At 38.4% G+C, this 17,616-nt stretch overlaps 1 non-coding gene across 1 annotated transcript; it reads left to right on the top strand.

The window, feature by feature from the left end:
* Positions 1–2,046: 2,046 nt before the first annotated feature.
* LOC111722585 lies at positions 2,047–2,108 on the top strand. Its single transcript, XR_002771335.1, has one exon. It is a non-coding gene; the product is annotated as a U7 small nuclear RNA (small nuclear RNA).
* Positions 2,109–17,616: the final 15,508 nt, after the last annotated feature.

Genomic DNA, 17,616 nt, shown 5'->3' with positions numbered 1-17,616 from the left:
CAAAAAAAAAAAAAAAGAAAAGAAAAGAAAAGAAGAAGAAGAAGAATAAGAAAAGAAAAGAAATAAAAATAAAATAGAATAAACAAATCCAGGGCTGTTCATCATTCATCCATTTAAGATATCTGAGAGCAGATATGGGAGTGGAGGGAGTATAGGTTCAGGCTGAAGCTCACCAGTTAGGAGAATTGAGGTCATTGTGGGTTTCAAAAAAACTTTCTACCTATGGTGACCTTGCTGCTTTACCTTTCTGTTATTAGTTTCCTGATTTGTAATATGAAGGGGAAGGGATTGCTTCAATGATCTTTAAATTTCCTGCATGTTTAGCATTTTATTGTTAAGATGGATAATGGTGGGGTGAGGGAGAGGGAAACAGAGAAGGAGACAGAGAGGGAGAGGGAAAGACAGAGGGAGAGGTCGAGGTATTAGAAAATGTGCCACTGAAACTCAGCTCTTAAAGATGAATTTTGCAGAGGCACGGCAGGGAGTGTAATGGGGTGAGTCATTGCAAATGTCAGGACCAGCATGCATCAAAAATAGTTTTGAAACTGTGGGAACATAAAGAACACTGGAGGTAGTGAGTTTTGTTGGAGAATTAATTCGTGACAGCTTGGGAGATTAGAGCTGTAGGTAAAAGGCAGACCTCAAGGCTCTCACATTCCCAGCTTGAGAGAATAGACTTTGTCCTGTGTGCAGAAGTGAAGGGTGAGAGGTGAGACAGATGTTTGTTTGAAAAGCTCACAGTGGCTTCTGTGTAAAATCTAACTCCAGGGGCTAAAACTAGAGGCAGTGGGTCTCTGAAGATGTAAGTGAGGGCTGGGAAAGGTGGTGGACGCCTACAGTCCTAGTGCTTTGGGAGACTGAGGCAGAAGAATTGCTTGCCCAAGAATCTGAGGTCACAATGAGCTGTGATGATGCCATGGCACTCTAGCCAGGTGACTGAGCAAGGCTTGGGAAGGGTGAGCTGAGGCAGTGGTGGTGATAAGGAGAAGCACTCGTGAGGAGGGACATTTAGGCAGGAGGAAGAATTTATCAATACATTCGGCACTTACCCTGGATTAAAAAACAAGGAGGATTAGGAGACAGACTGGGAGCTTTTTTAGTTGCCCAATTAGCAGAGATGACTTCATTTACTGAGATCAGGAACCTAGAAGCATGAAGCATAACTGTGTTTATGAGAAAAAGATGATAAACTGGGTTTTAGATATTTTGAATTTGCAGTATCTTCGGATAATTTAGACAGGATTTTGCAGTGTTTTTAGATAATTTAGCCCACTGTGTTCAGAAGCACATCTGTGAACCTTGCTAGCTTTGCTTTGAAAATCCCACACGGCTCCTTCCCCATGACCCTCCTTCAGCCTGCTTGGGCCATGCAGTGTACACACAATGTGTACACATATCAGAACATATAGCCCATTGTATATGCAATGTACCCCATAAATATAGAGAGGGTATTAAAAACTATCTACACATTTTAGAAAGGAAAAAATTGTAGTAAATTGTAATACTCAAATCATGTTTGACTTCTGCAGTTACAAGAAGTGCTCAAGGCTCGGTGCCTATAGCTCAGTGGCTAGGGTGCCAGACACATGCACCAGAGCTGGCAGCTTTGAATCCAGTCTGGGCCTGCCAAACAATGACAGCCACAACCAAAAAGTATCTGAGCATTGAGTCAGGCACCTGTAGTTCTGCCTATGTGGGAGGCTGAGACAAGAGAATTGCTTAAGCCCAAGAGTTTGAAGTTCTGTGAGCTGTGATGCCACAGCACTCTACTGAGGGTGACAGAGTGAGACTCTGTCTTCCAAAAAAATTTGAAAAAAGAGGTGCTCAAGTGTGACTTGTGTTCATCTTTTGTTATCAGTATACATTGAGTATTACAATTTTAATCCATTTTTCCTTTCTTAAAATGTGTGTGTGTAAATATATATATAGAGAGACAGATGTATAGATCTACATTTATATGCATATATATGTGTGTGTATATATGTATATATACACTTGGGACCCTCTGTATATAATAAAAGTTAATTTAAAACAACAACAAAATCCAAGTGTTACAGCTCTTTTAGAATTTGTCTAGCAGGTTTTCTGGTCTCTACTGGAAGACCCTTCCTCCCCCCCACCCTGCAAATAAAAACAAAAATCCAGAGCACAGAAAATATCCATAGAAGATGAATATGAAATGTATAATATAGTTATAAAATAGAAATGTGTAAGTTCTTTTTCCAAGGAAATGAACTCATTTGAGTATTTGCTGCCTTTGTTTTTTCATTTTATCATAACAACACCTAAAAGATTGAGATTTGTCCAAGGGGGAAATCCAACCTGTGTTAATTATTGGTTGGCCCAATGGCAATCAATGCTCACAGTATGGAAATGTGGTTGTTTATAAAAAGTCACCAACAGGTACATATTCATGTATATTCATAAGCAGTTGACCCCTGAACAGCATGGATTTGGACTGAACAGGTTGACTTGTATGTGGATTTTCTTCCTCTTCTGCCACCCCTGAAGCTGCAAGCCCAGTCCCCCCTCAACCTGCTCAGCAAGACAGAGGGGAGACCTTTATGATGGTCTACTTCCACCTAATGATGACATATTTATTTTCTCTTTTACAATTTTATTAACAATGTTTTCTTTTTTCTTGCTCACTTTACTGTGAAAATACAGTGTATCATGTATGCAACATACAAAATACATATTAATTGGCTTTATGTTCTCAGCAGTGCTTCCAGTGGCCAGCAGGCTATTACTGGTTAGTATTAGAGGAGGCCAGAGCTTGACTGCACTGTGTGGTTGTCCCTAATGTCCACAATGTTTAAGGGTCAAGTCAATATATCCTTGGATGTGTATATGTGTGCATCTATATATGTAATATATATATATATATATATATGTTTTCATGCATGAGTGCATCTATGCAGATTATTCCTTAACTCTTAAAATCAGACAAAAAACAATTTTTTAATAAAATAAGCCAATGAATGTACTAATCAAGTATAAATGATAACTATAGTATAGAAATGCACTTATAGCATTTACTATAGATAAAAAAGAGCATGAGCATTTGTATTCATATGCATTTATTTAAATTAAAATGTATATAATGTAAATAAATTAAATGTGTACAATGTTATTTGTATAAAATGACATATAGTTGGATAAAGTGAAATTAGTATATTCCAATTATTATTATTATTCTTTCAACTAGACATTAATAAAGATGATAATCTTTTATAACAATGGCACGTATTTTGAAAAATTTCGTTCCGCCCTCCTACTTTCCTTGTAGATTTTTCTTGTGAGGTTAGATAATTCCATCACACAGGGAGACTCTAGTGAAACAAGCAGAAAGGGTCACAGCCTCTGTCTAAACTTTGCTATTTAGACTGTGGCCCCAAAGCTTTTGAAAATGTAAATTGTCCTGCAGCCCTGTTCACTGATGAGGCGAGTGTATGGTAGGTGAATTATTTTTTGTAAAATGTGAGTATGCCTTTTTTCTGTAAGCACTTCTCAAGTGTTATATTTAAAGACAATTAATTATCAGCTAGTCTTTAGAGTCCAGGAAAAACAATTTAGTACTCAGTAAAATGAGCATACAGTCAACTTCATTACTTTTTTTTTTTAATAGTAAATGTGAAGGATTTACACAATCATGCCAGAGAGGTAATGGTAGAATTCTCTTGAGAAGGTAGAATTAGAAGAATAGAGGTAAACACCTATTCAACTGCGCAAAAAAAGCAGTTGGTAGATTATATATTTCTCATCTTCCTTGGACTGATGAAAAGTACTGATATTTTTAAGAAATTGACAAGGAACCAAAACAAAGTAAAGTAAAACAAAACCCAGTACCAGGCATAACATTGACTTTCAAAGGACACATTAAGCTATTAAATCTTGGTGGCCTTTACTAAGATCATCCAAAAATGCTCTCACTAAATCCATTTCTGTAGAAATAAAGCAAATAGCAGTGATGTGCAAACTCACAGCTGCAAATCAGTGTCTGACTCTAGAACATTCTCTCTCCTGCATATTTCATCAAACCCTCAGGGCTGAAGTTGTTGATGCTTCGCTGAATGTGGCGTGAATCTCCACAAAAACAAATTGCTCGTGGGAAGGAAGCTGTGATTTGTGAAATCCACCATTGTCTTTTGCATGTCTTTGTTTTTTGAATTTTTAATAGGCTTTATTTTATTAGAATAGTTTAGGATCACTGCAAAATTAAGCAGAGGTGCCTCCTGCCCCAACACGCACAGCCTACCCTGTGAACAACATCCCCCACCAGAGTAGTACCTCTGTTACAACTGATGAACACACGTTGATGCATCCTTATCACCTGAGTCCGTAGTTTATAATTAGGGTTCACTTTACATTCTGTGGGTTTGGAAAAATGCATAACATGTGTACAACATTACAGTATCATACACAGGAGTTTCAAGGCCCCCAAAAGTTCTGTGTTCCACCTGTTTGTCTCATTCCCTCCCCAGCCTTGCCAACCACTGATCTTTTTATTGTCTCCATAGTTTTACCGTTTTAAAAAAACATCTTATAGTGTGGCACCTGTGGCTCAAAGGAGTAGGGCGCCGGCCCCATGTACCAGAAGTGATGGGTTCAAACCTGGCCCTGCCAAAAACTGCCAAAAAAAAAAACCAAAAAAAAAAAATAAATCTTCTAGTTGGAATCATACAGTGTGTAGGATTTTCAGACTGGCTTCTTTCTCTTGCCTTTAAGTTTCTTCCATGTATGCTCATGGCTGAATAGTTCATTTCTTACTAGTGCTGAAGAATATTCCACGGAGGTCCCATTCACCAACTGAAGGATATCTTGTTTGGTTCCAAGTTTTGGCAATTACAAATAAAGCTGCTTCAAACACCCATTTGCACAGTTTTGTGTAGACCTAAGTTTTTTGTTTGTTTGTTTGTTTTTTAAGACAGAATCTCACTCTGTCACACAAGCTAGAATGCTGTGGTGTCATCATAACTCACAGCAACTCCTGGGTTCAAGTGATCCTCCTGCCTCATCCTCCCAAGTAGCTGGGAATAAGGGTGCCCACCACCACACCCAGCTAGTTTTGCTATTTTTAGTAGAGACAGGGTCTTGTTCTTGGTCAGGCCAGTTTTGAACTCCTGAGCTTGTGTGATCTACCAGCCACCTTGGCCTCCCAAAGTGCTAAGATCACAGGCATGAGCCATGGCACCCAGTCTTAGACATAAATTTTCATATTCTTTGGGTCAAAATCAAGGGGCATGGTTGTTGGATCCTAGGATAAGAGAATACTTAGTTTTGTAAGAAACTGCTGTTAACCCCCAGACTCAATTCAAGCACCACTCTGAGCATCCGAACATGGATGCATAGGCATGAGGAATTTTATTCAAGTTCAGGGCCTGGGCTGCCCTTTAAGAAAAAGGGGAACAGCCCTTACAGACTATTCAAACAATTCCTTTATACCTTTCCCTCTTCCCTCCCCTGAGACCATCCCACCCCATTCCCTTATTGGTAGGTAAACCACGTCTGTCCTAAACTGACAAGTATAGGGTGGTCGTGTTCAGGGTTGATTGGCTTAGGGAGAGTCTTCTTTGTCTCAGGTGAGCGAATGAGAGGAAAGGGCTAGGGGTTGCAAGTGGCGGGAGTGCAGAGTAGAGTGGCGAGTGCAAAAAGGGGCGGGGTCAGGACGTGGGCGGTAACACCTAGGTATGATGAGGTCTCTGGTATGCAGCGGCTCATTGTTTTGAATAAACAGCAAAAAAAAGAGGTAGTTTGACTTGTGACTTGAGTTAATTAGTTCGGCTCCCACACTGCTAAACTGCCTTCCAAAATGTTGGTGTGATTTTGCATTCTCATCAACAATAAAAATAGTTCTTTGTCTCCACATCCTCAAAAGCATTTGGTGTTGTCAGTGTTCTGGATTCTGGCCATTATAATTGGTGTATAGAACTGTCTCTTTGCTTTAATTTGCATTTCCTTGATGATATTTGATGCAGAACATCTTTTCATATACTTATTTACCATCTGCATATTTGCTTTACTTAAGATATCTATTTAGGTATTTGTCCCATTTTTTGTGGGGTTGTTTGATGTCCTTACTGTTGAGTTTGAAGTGTTCTTTCTATATTTTAGACAACAGTCCTTCATCAGAAATATCTTCTGCAAATATTTTCTCCTAGTCTGTGCTTGTCTTTTTATTCTTCTGATAGTGACTTTCACTGAGAAGAAATGTTTAATTTTAATGAAGCCCAGCTTATTAATTATTTCTTTCAAAGATCATGATTATGGTATTGTATCTAAAAATTAATTGCTAAACTGAAGGTCACCTAGATTTTTTCCTATGATATCCTCTATGAGTTTTATAATTTTGTGTCTTGTAATCTATTATGAGTTAATTTTTATGAAGGATGTAAGGTCTGTGTCTAGATTTATTTTTCGTCCATGTGGCTGTTCAGTTGTTTCAGCACCATTTTTGTTGAAAAGACTTTCTTTGCTCAACTGTGCTGTCTTTTGTTCTCTGTCTAAGATCACTTACTGTATTTATGTGGGCCTATTTCTGACTTTCTATTCTGTTCCACTGAAATATTTGTCTTTTTTTTTTCACAGTACCACACTGTCTTGATTTCTGTAGCTTTAGTAAATTTTGAACATGGATAATGCCAGTCTATTTGGATAACTGTTATCCCTTCTCAATATTAGGAGGGCTATTCTCCATGCAAACTTTAAAATCTGTTTGTCAATATCTACAAAACAACAGGCTGGGATTTTCTTCAAGGTTACATTCCACCTATGGATGAGTTGAGAAGAACTAACAATATTCAGTTTATGTGTCCATGAACATGAAGTATCTCTCCATTTATTTAGGTCTTTGATTTCCTTCATCAGAGTTTTGTAGTTGTTCTCAGATCTTGCATGTATTTTCTTAGACATATCTAAGTATTTCATTTGGGGGGGGCCTCATGGAAGTAGCATTGTGCTTTAAATTTTAAAGTTTACTTGTTCATTTCTGCTATATAGCAAACCAATGGGCTTTTTGTACATTAAACTTTTATCTTGCAACCTTGCTATAATTGCTTATTAGTTCTAGGAGATTTTTGTTGTTATTGATTCTTTATTATTATTCTACATATATAAGCACATCAGTTGCAAATGTAGGATTTTGTTTCTTTATTCACATCAGTGTATTTCACTTCCTTTGCTTTGATTATTGCATTAGCTTATGACTTCCAGTATGTTATGGAGAAAAGTGGTGAGTGGAGATATTATTGTCTTGGTTTTGTTCTGCAAAAGTTTCTAGTTTATTATCATTAAGTTTGACATTTGTTGTAGGTTTTGGAGATATTCCTTATGCTGAGAAAGCCACTCTTATTCCTACTATACAAAGAATTTTATTCATAAGTGGGTGTTGGATTTTGTCAAATGTATTTTCTATATCTACTGGCATGTTGTAGAGACGTGGTATTGCTCTGGCTCACTCCAGCTCATGCTGGTCTTCCGCTGGTCTCAAAGTCAGCTGAGCTCAGGTGATGGACCCATCTTGGCCTCTCACAGTCCTGGGACAACAGGTGTAAGCCACCACACCTGGCCCATGCAATATATTTTCTTTAGCCTATTAACAAGATTGATTCCATTAATTAATTTTCAAATATAGAATCAGCCCTGCATAACTGGGATAAACCCCATTTGATTGCAGTATAGAATTATTTTTATACATTGTTAGATTCTACTTCCTAATTTTATGGGGGAGGCGGTTATCAATGTGAGAACTATTGATCTCTATTGATTTTTTAAAATTTATGTCTTTCTTTTTGATAATAAGGTCATGTCAACCCCATAGCATAACTTAGAAAAAAATCCCTTTGCTCTGTCTTCTGAAAGAAATGTAAAAAAAAAAAGTTGCAGTTCCTTTTTACTTTGTGTCTTATATTGTCATTGCAAGAGTTTCTTTTCTAATAAACTACTTTTAAAGGTTGAAGCTACAGAATCACAAAGTGTACACTTGCTACATACTTTAAGTTTAGAGCATTTTTGATTGCTCCAAATCTTGCTGAGTTTCCTCATTTTAAGAGGAGTCAGTCAGTGTCTATAAATACTTTGCACACAGGTAAAGGTTTTGCTGAATTCCTTTACTATGTGGAGAAGGGAAAGTGCTGATTTTTCCATGGCATAGTAGCCCTAAAAAAATGCTCTGATACTAAAACAATGTCCCATATGTATTATGTTGGTCTTAGCTTTAATCTTAAATATGAAATGATCAATAGTATATAAAAATATCAATATTATATACTGACCAATCAATAATGATCAATTAGATGTGTGTGTATATATATATGATCTATCTATCTACACATATACGCCCAAATTTACCCACACCACCTATTGGTGGTGAAGCATAGCAGCCCCAATCATTTTCCAGGGTTGCTCACCCTATTAGAGAGAATTACTAATTAATGATGGGTGGGAAGTTTCAGTGAAGCAAGATAAAAAAATTTTACAGATCTTTTGTGCAACATTGTGCCTATTGACAACAACATTATATACTTAAATTTTTTTGTTAAGAGGAGTGCAGGAGGCGTCTGTAGCTCAGTACGTAGGGTGCCGGCTACATACTCTGAGGCTGGCAGGTTCAAGCTCAGCCCAGGTCAGCTAAAACAACAATGACAACTGCAACAACAACAACAACAACCAAAATAGCCAGGTGTTGTGGTGGGTGCCTATAGTCCCAGCTACTTGGGAGGCTGAGGCAAGACAATCACTAAAAATCCCAACAGTTTAAGGTTGCTGTGAGCTGCGATGCCACAGCACTCTACCTAGCATGACGGCTTGAGACTCTGTCTCAAAAAAAAAAAAAGAGGAGTGCAGATCATCTCATGTTGTGTTCTTACCACAGTAAAATATATATATTTTAAAGAAGTAGCTGACAAAGCCTTTAGAGGGGACTGGATACTAACTTTCAAATATTGAGATGATAGTTTAATTTCCTTTGATATTGAAATCATGGTAAAGTGTCAAGAACATTAATATTTATTTCTGGGTAAAAAATTACTTTATAAGCATAAACAAATCAAAACATCAGTCACACACAGGTCTCTAACTTTATTCTCAGCTACCCGTCCATTGATATTAGGTCCGTATCTTGGACCACACTGACACATTCCTAAATCGGTCATCTGGAAGTGAAAGCTCCACCGACTCTCTATAGTGTAGGACTGACACTTAGCGGAATTGCTTGAGTGTGGCTGGGAGTGTGTTCACTTTATGCCATTCCCTGCAGGCTGATTCTAGGAAAACTGGATAGTCACATGTAAAAGATTGAAACAGGACCTAAACCACTCATCACCAACAAAAAATAACTTACAATGGATAAAAGAATTAAACCTAAGTCATAAAGCTACAAGAATTCCAGAAGAAAGTGTTGAAAAGCTGACATCGCCCAGCTGACTTCAGTCTAGTTTAAGAGCGATGGATTCCTCCCATACAGTAAGGGCTGAAAGTACTAAACTGTATAGCTTGCACGACGATTTGAGAATGAAGTATTTTTTTCCCATGAAATATTTTCTCTTATAAAAGTACACAGCCATATAACTTTAATAACTAGTTCTAATATACATTAGGAACACATATGTAAGTGGATGGAAAGTTTAATTTATGCAGTGGTACCACATGATATGTTATTTCCATATATATCTCATTTATTCTTGCAATAAGTCTATAGGGATATAATGTAACTTAACTTGTTATAAAGTTTGCAAAATAGCTGCAAACCAAATCCAGGGCTGTCAGAGTCCAAAGCATAGACCATTGCTATTGGGTAAAACTATTCAGGTTCAAAGAAAATATTTAACACAACAGTGACAGAATATGAATGTTCAATATGTATAATATGGAAATTTGCCTTTCCTTTTTCTTTATTTTTCCTCGCTACATTAGAAAATACCCTTGCAGTGTTTTAAGATTGATGTCTCTTTCCTTCAAAGATGGAGAGTAGAGCAAAACATGTTTTGCTTTTATTAATGATTTGAGCTCTGGATTTGGTAAGTTTAAACATACAATATAAAATTTAAAGAAGAAGAAGAAGGTGATATATTTTGGGATGAGGATGAGTTAGAGGTAGAATCACATGAAACCAGAAGAAAGAAGAGAAGTGAGTTCATGAGGTATGGAAGGAAAGGTTGAGAAGTGATTGTGGGGAGGATTGCCAAGGAAGGGGATGTCCTGGTTGGTTGAGTCCCTAGAACCGTTCTCAGGAAGAAAACAATTTAGATCAATAAGGAGGTTCAATAGCAAGTTGTTTTCACCTGGTAAAGAGAGAAGTATAATTTCAGTGAACTAGGTTAACTATTTCATTCCTTATCAAAGTATAATCTACTTTGGTTATCCAGACATGAGGCAGGGTGCCATTTTGACATCGCTGATCAAGCAATGGTATCATCTTGATGCAAAAAAGTGCAAATGACCAAAGTTCCCCTCTAAGACTCATGCATAATAAAGGCTGGAGAGCAAAACTCGTGGAGGATCAGGAGCTTGCTGGATTACTGAAGTTCCCAGAGGACTGAGGCATGTTACAAGGATGAGAAGACATTTTTGTATGTTGCACCTCCTGCCACTAAGAAAGAGCCCAAAATCTTGACGCACTGTTTGGATTCCCTATCAGGGAATTTGGGTATCAGTTTTAGGTGGCATCTAGAGAAACAGTGGCCCTTGTACACAATCATCTCTCCCCCCCTGGGTCACAGGACACAGTGAATCAAGTGGAAGGAAAAAATGCACTTTCAAGTTCATGCAGACTATTGGATAGATTCATTTCCTTGCACTTGAAAGGCTGGGGCTCCTGTTTCTTTCTAGCTGGAGTCTGGAGGCCACTTTGAGCTTCCGAAGGCTGCCTGTGGTTCTGAGAAGTCACCAGCGATTCTTGCCACATGACTACTGATACTCCATCAATTAGCAAGGAGGCTGTCTGTGGCAAGACAGAGGAATGTACCGTGACATCCTCATGGGAGGGGTGTCCCTTGACAGTTGCCAAACTCTATTGGTGAGAAGCAAGTCACAGTTATGGACATTCAAGGGGAAAGAATTACACAAGGCGTGAGCACCCACAAGTGGAGACCATGGGGGCATCTCAGAGTCAGCCTGCTGCAGGTAAATTTGAGTTTAGGCCAAAAAAATCCAGAAGAGTAAAATGCACACCTTGGTAGCCCAGGCTTTATATCACACAGCTCTGAAGCACCAGGGACTCTTCCTCAGCTCAGGAAGATCAACTAGTAGAAAAAGAAAGCATTTGTAGCCTCTGACCTCCAGGTGACACACTTCTGAGCATCAGCAACTCACTGTGATGTTACCCGCATGTACCAACAGAGATCCAGAACAAGATAAGAGGCACACACATAAGGTGGAAGAGAGGGGTTTGGAGCTCACTGTAGTGAGGTCCACTGGGCTAAGAAACAGCTTTTAGAAAAGTAGAATAGGTACTGTGGAGCTCAGAACACCATTCTCTGTGTTTGAGAATCTCTCCCCAGAATAAAGAATGTCCACTGAGCCAGCACCCCATGTGTGGTGCTGAGACTCAGATCCCCAGAGCACACAGGTCTCAGAGCAGCAGGTGACAGCAGGACTGCCCCTCTCACCATCACGCAGAAGTAGTGCACGTGGATAATCATTTGTGCTTCCCTTCCTTCAGCATTAGGGTCTCCTGGACTAGAGGTAATGGTTCACCAGAAAGAAATTTTCCTAGAAGGGCTGCAGAAAGGAGTCCAGGTATCTTGAAGTCAGGAGTGACACCTAGTTGCTTTGTGCTTCTCATCCTAATGTGGTCTCAGGCAAAGAAAGGAGAAATCACACTAGGGAGGTAATTGACTCATTGCTGTGAGGCATCAAAGCTGTTTTTTGCACTATGAAGACAGTGATAAATATTGTAGCATTCAAAGGAGTAATACAGCTATTTTTACTGCTTCTGGGCTCAGGTATCAAGGACTGAACAGTTATAGTCCAACAAAAGGAACTGTGGACTCAGATTATTTGGGGAGGTTTGTTTGAGTCAACTCACTGACAAGCAGCCCAGACCAGCCAAGCTGCTGTGTTGTCCTTTACTCAAGTGACACACGAGCCCTTCTCTTCCATCTTACATGTGCCTCTCACCTCTTTTCTGGACCTCTCTGTTGGCACCTGCAGGTAATGTCATGGTCAGCTTCTGGTGCCCAGAAGTATGTTAGCTGGAGGTCAGAAGTTAACCCTGTGGAGAAATTTTTTGATCAGGGAGCTTGGGGGGAAATGGATATTTCCCCATGTCCTCTCAAGACAGATAGTCATGAGACGTATCACCTATACCTCTTTGGGAAACCCCATGAAATGGAGAAACCCATTGCCAATAGCTGTGAAAAGTAAAAATGCATCTTTATATTTGCTTTTCCTTCTTTCCTGTGTTTTGTTTTCCCCCCGTTCCTGGATCCCACTCAGTAAAATAATGGCGCTTATACCTTTGCTTGAGTTCTGGGAATGAAAGTTGAGCTACTGAAAATTATGAAATACTCTCATGCCAATCCTACTCATTCCAGATGATTTGAAATTATACAACACTCGGGGATACCAAACACTGAGGTATTTTACTCAGAGACATAGAGATAGGCCCCCACTCAAACCACACATCACACCTTTGCTAAGTTGGCACAAAAGTCACTCTCCTTGTCCTGAATCTCACAACTGTCCTCCCTAATGTGTTGATTTACCTCCAAGGGAGAATAAAACCCATCACGTGCCACTTTATGCTCTCTGCTCCTGTTCATAGTACACTGTGTTCTAATTGTATGATGACAGCTCCTTATGCTTGAATGGGATGGAAGGATATGGCAGCAACCAGCCAAAATACCAATTTGTGTGTTTACTAATTTCTTTTATAGTCACCCTTTCTGTGTTTTTACCCTTATTTTATTTCACATCATTTCATTTTATCCTGTTTTTAGAGATAGAGTCTTGCTCTGTTGTCCAGGCTGCAGTGCAGTGGTACAATCATAGCTCACTGCAGGCTTCAACTCTTGGGCTCAAGCAATCCTGCCACCTCAGCCTGTCAAGCAGCTGGGATGATAGAAGGGAGGCACTATGCCTGGCTTTGCTCCTGTTTTAAAGTTATATTTCAGTATATAGGTAACTTCATAATATGGTTAATATTGTAAATGAAGGAAATAAACTTTGTCATCTTTCAATGACATCTTCAACAATTCCTTATCATTCACCTGTCTTAAAATCGTTACATTTTCCACTTTGAAAGCACTAATTTTATACTTGCTTGTGCAAAATATACCTGTTTGGAAAAAATTACAAAACAATGAAGATAGTAAAGGAAAAACAAGTAAAACCCCACAGTCTCTTTGTCTTAGAGATATCTCTTTGTATACTTAGCTTTGCTATCATGTTATTACGACAACCCTAGAATTATTACAATTTGCCATTCACTGAGAATAATGAATTTCTTCCATGATCATAACATTTTAGAAGGTTCTTGAACCATTATTACTATAGACAATAAAAGGCCCTATGTGAGCAGAAGACAGATTTGGTTTGGCACGCTTCCATCTTATTTTCAGTATACCGTCTTTCAGTCTGACAGATGACAACCCCTGTCTTATTGTCTTCTGGCAAGTTTGGGGATTTATAAGTCCTTGTGATGTGGGTCCTATTTCCAGTTTATTCCCAAAGAAAACATCGTCATTATCCCCTGTGGCCAGGATTCTGTGAATTCTCTTCTTTAAATGCACTTTGCATTCTTCCTGGTGCTTCTCTGCCCTTCGCAAGATAGGCCACACCATGGCGAGGCTACTGGCAGAGCTGCCATCTTCTCTGCCCTTGCAGGCAGTAGTAGCTGTTCCTCATTTCATTTCATTCCTGAGATCCACTTCCCCAAGTTTTCCACACATCATAGCACCTTATGGTGAATCACACTCTTATAACCACTGCCTTCTTTTTTGCCTGAAGTACTGACTTTATAATCTGTGGGGTTTTCTGCCAGGGGGTATCCAACTTTCAGCCTGTGGGTTGCATGAGTATTATTTGAGGACTGTTTGCTTGACTGTAGTGTTGGATATCATGAAAATTATGCACATAACTTTTCTTTGCTCATCAGTTTTCATTAGTGTTTGTGTATTTAACATGTGGTTCAAGACAATTCTTCTTCCAATGTGTGGCACAAAAGAAAAACTCTTGGGCTCAAGCAATCCTCCTGCCCCAGCCTCATGAGTAGCTGAGAGTATATGTGCCTGCTTCCATACCTAGCTAGTTTTTCTATTTTTTATAGAGCCAGGGTCTCACTCTTGCTCAGGCTGGTCTTTAACTCCTAAGGTCAAGCAATCCTCCTGACTCAGCCTCCGTGAGTGCTGGGACTATGGGTGTGAGCCACCGTGACCAGCCAAGACATTTATATTTTAATAGCTTGCTCCCAAATATAGAAGCCTGTTCAACTCGCAAAGTAAACTTCAGGTGGCTGAATTTAGGACCTTTAATAGGTAAATATTTTCAAGTGGGAGTATATGTGTGTTTATATGCCTCCTTGTCTGCCCTATTTATCTACTTATCATCTATTTGCCACCCATTCTAAATAGATCTGATACTAATGCCAGAGGACAGACATTATCAGAATATTTTACTGAACAAAATAATGAGGAAAAAATGAGTTACAAGTCAGATCACAGGCTGTGAGGCTATTACTGTGCAGAAAATGTAGTAGACCAGAGGTGATTTGGCTTCAATTTTCCTTATATGTGATCTTGTTATTTTGTTTCTTTGTAGATTTAAGGTTAATATGAAGACACATACTATTAGGTTACATTGTTTACATGTGTAAGGTAAAGTCCAAGTTGTAGTTGGGTCCTCCACCCAGGAGGTGTGCCATGTGCCTCTACATTGTTCTCCTGCTGGGTAGGATACCGCTGACCCATTCTCCTTCTTCCCTTCTTAAAAGTAATATGATAGAGATTATGTGTCTTTGGTAACAACCTGTATGGTTTTGTTATTTTCACTACACCCTTGTTCACTTTGTTGAACTTGACCCATGTCTATTAGAAATTGAAATAAAATAAAAACAAATCAGATTTTCAAGAACAACCTGAAGGTAAACTGTTCAATTCCTTTTTTTTTTTTTTTTTTAATAATTGTTGGGGATTCATTGAGAGTACAAAGAGCCCGGTTACAATGATTGTTTGTGTTAGAAAAAGACCTTCTTATGATAGTGTTCTGCCTCCCAAAGTTAACCAACCCATGACCCCCTCATTCGCTCTCTCCTTCCCTCTCTCAGTTCTCCCCATCCCCCACCCCCTACCATGCACTAGGTCATTAATTGTCCTCTTATCAAAATTGAGTACATAGGATTCTTGTTTCTCCATTCTTGTGATGCTCTGCTAAGAATAATGTGTTCTACTTCTATCAGGTTAATACAAAAGAGGTAAAGTCTCCGTCTTTTTTAGTGGCTGCATAGTATTCTGTGGTATACATATACCAGTTTGTTAATCCATTCCTGAGTTGGTGGGCAGTTAGGCTGTTTCCACATTTTGGCTATTGTAAATTGAGCTTCAATAAACAGTCTGGTGCAAGTGTTCTTATGGTAAAAGGATTTTTTTTCTTCTGGGTAAATACCCAGTAATGGATTCAGAATCAAATGAGAGGTCTAGTTTGAGTTCTTTGAGGGTTATCCATACTTCTTTCCAAAATGGTTGTATTAGTTTGCAGTCCCACTAGCAGTGTAAAAGTGTTCCCTTCTATCCACATCCACACCAGTATCTGCAGCTTTGAGATTTTGTGATGTGGGCCATTCTCACTGGGCTAGATGATATCTCAGGGTGATTTTAATGTGCATTTCTCTAATAATTAGGTATGATGAACATTTTTTCATATGTTTGCTAGCCATTTATCTTTCTTCTTTAGAGACTGTTTTATTCATCTCTCTTGCCCAGTGGTAGAAAAGATTGTTGGCACTTTTTATGTTGATTAATGTGAGTTCTCTGTAGATTCTAGTTATTAAACTTTTGCCTGATTCAAAATATGCAAATATCTTTTCTCATTGTGTAGGTTGTCTATTTACTTTGGTTGTTATCTCCTTAGCTGTACAGAAGCTTTTCAGTTTAAGTCTCATTTGTTTATTTTTGTTGTTGCAATTGCATGGAAATCTTCCTCATAAAAATCTTTCCCCAGTCAGATAACTTCACGTGTTTTCCCTACACTTTCTTAGAGAATTTTTATTGTTTTGTGCCTTAGATGTAAGTCTATTATCCATCTTTAATCCATTTTTGTGAGTGGAGAAAGGTGCAGTTCTCTCCCTCAGTGTATGTCCTTGATTGGTTTATCAACGATTAAGTAGCTGTCTAAGATGTTAGTTTCATCTCCTTCTCTTTTTATTCCGTTCCAGATGTCTATGTCTCTATTTTGTGCCAATACCAAGCTATTTTAATCACTATGGCTTTGTAGTACAGTTTGACGTCTGGTATGCTGATGCCCATGGCTTTGTTTTTATTACTAAGAAGTGCCTTGGCTATATATTTTTTTTATGATTCCATACAAAATGAAAAATTATTTTTTTGAAGTCTTGAAAGTATGATGTTGGTATTTTAATAGGGATGCATTGAATCTGTAGATTGCTTTGGGAAGTATAGACATTTTAACAATGTTGATTCTTCCCAGTCATGAGCAAGGTATGTTCTTCCATTTGTTAACTTTTTCTGATATTTCTTCTCTTATGGGTTCATAGTTTTCTTTATAGAGGTCTTTCTTCTCTTCTGTGAGGTATATTCCTAGGTATTTCATTTTCTTTGAAGCTATTGAGAAGGGAATTGTGCCCTTGATTACCTTCTCCTCTTGGTTGTTATTGACATATACAAAGGCTACTAATTTGTGGGTATTCATTTTATATCCTGAGACATTACTGTATTTTTTGATCACCTATGAGAATCTTGTGGTTGAGTTTTTGGGATTCTCTAAGTATAAGATTGTATCATCAGCAAAGAGGGAGAGTTTCACTTCCTCTGTTCTCATTTAGATGCTCTTTATTTCCTTCTCCTGCCTGATTGTATTGGCTGGAACTTCAAGCACTATATTGAATAGCAGTGGTAATAGAGGACAACTTTGTCTCATTCCAGATCTGAGTGGAAAATCTTTCAGTTTTACACCATTAGGTATATTAACTCTGGGTTTGTCATAGATGGCTTTGATCAGTTTAAGAAATGTGCTGCCAGTGCCTATATTCTTCAGAGATCTAATTAGAAAGGGATGTTGAATTTTATCAAATGCTTTTCCTGCATCTATTGAGAGGATAATATGGTCTTTTTTTTTTTTTTGCTTCTGTTGATATGGTGAATTACATTTATGGATTTTCATATGTTAAACCAGCCTTGCATCCCTAGGATGAAACCTACTTGATCATCGTGTAGGTTACAGCTTTTAATGATAAGCTGTAATCTATTGGCTAGGATTTTATTGAGAATTTTTGCATCTATATTCATTAGTGAAATTGGTCTGAAATACTCCTTTTTAGTTGAGTCTTTTCCTGGTTTTGGTATCAGAGTGATGTTTGCATGGAAGAATATGTTGGGGGAATATACATTCCTTCTCAATTTTTGGAATAATTTTTGTAGTATGGGAATAAACTCTTCTTCAAAG

The sequence above is a fragment of the Otolemur garnettii genome, unplaced genomic scaffold (assembly GCF_000181295.1).
Source record: "Otolemur garnettii isolate 467f Iridium unplaced genomic scaffold, OtoGar3 scaffold00280, whole genome shotgun sequence".
NCBI classification, from domain to species: domain Eukaryota; kingdom Metazoa; phylum Chordata; class Mammalia; order Primates; family Galagidae; genus Otolemur; species Otolemur garnettii.
This window is presented reverse-complemented; position numbering and strand designations above follow the sequence as displayed.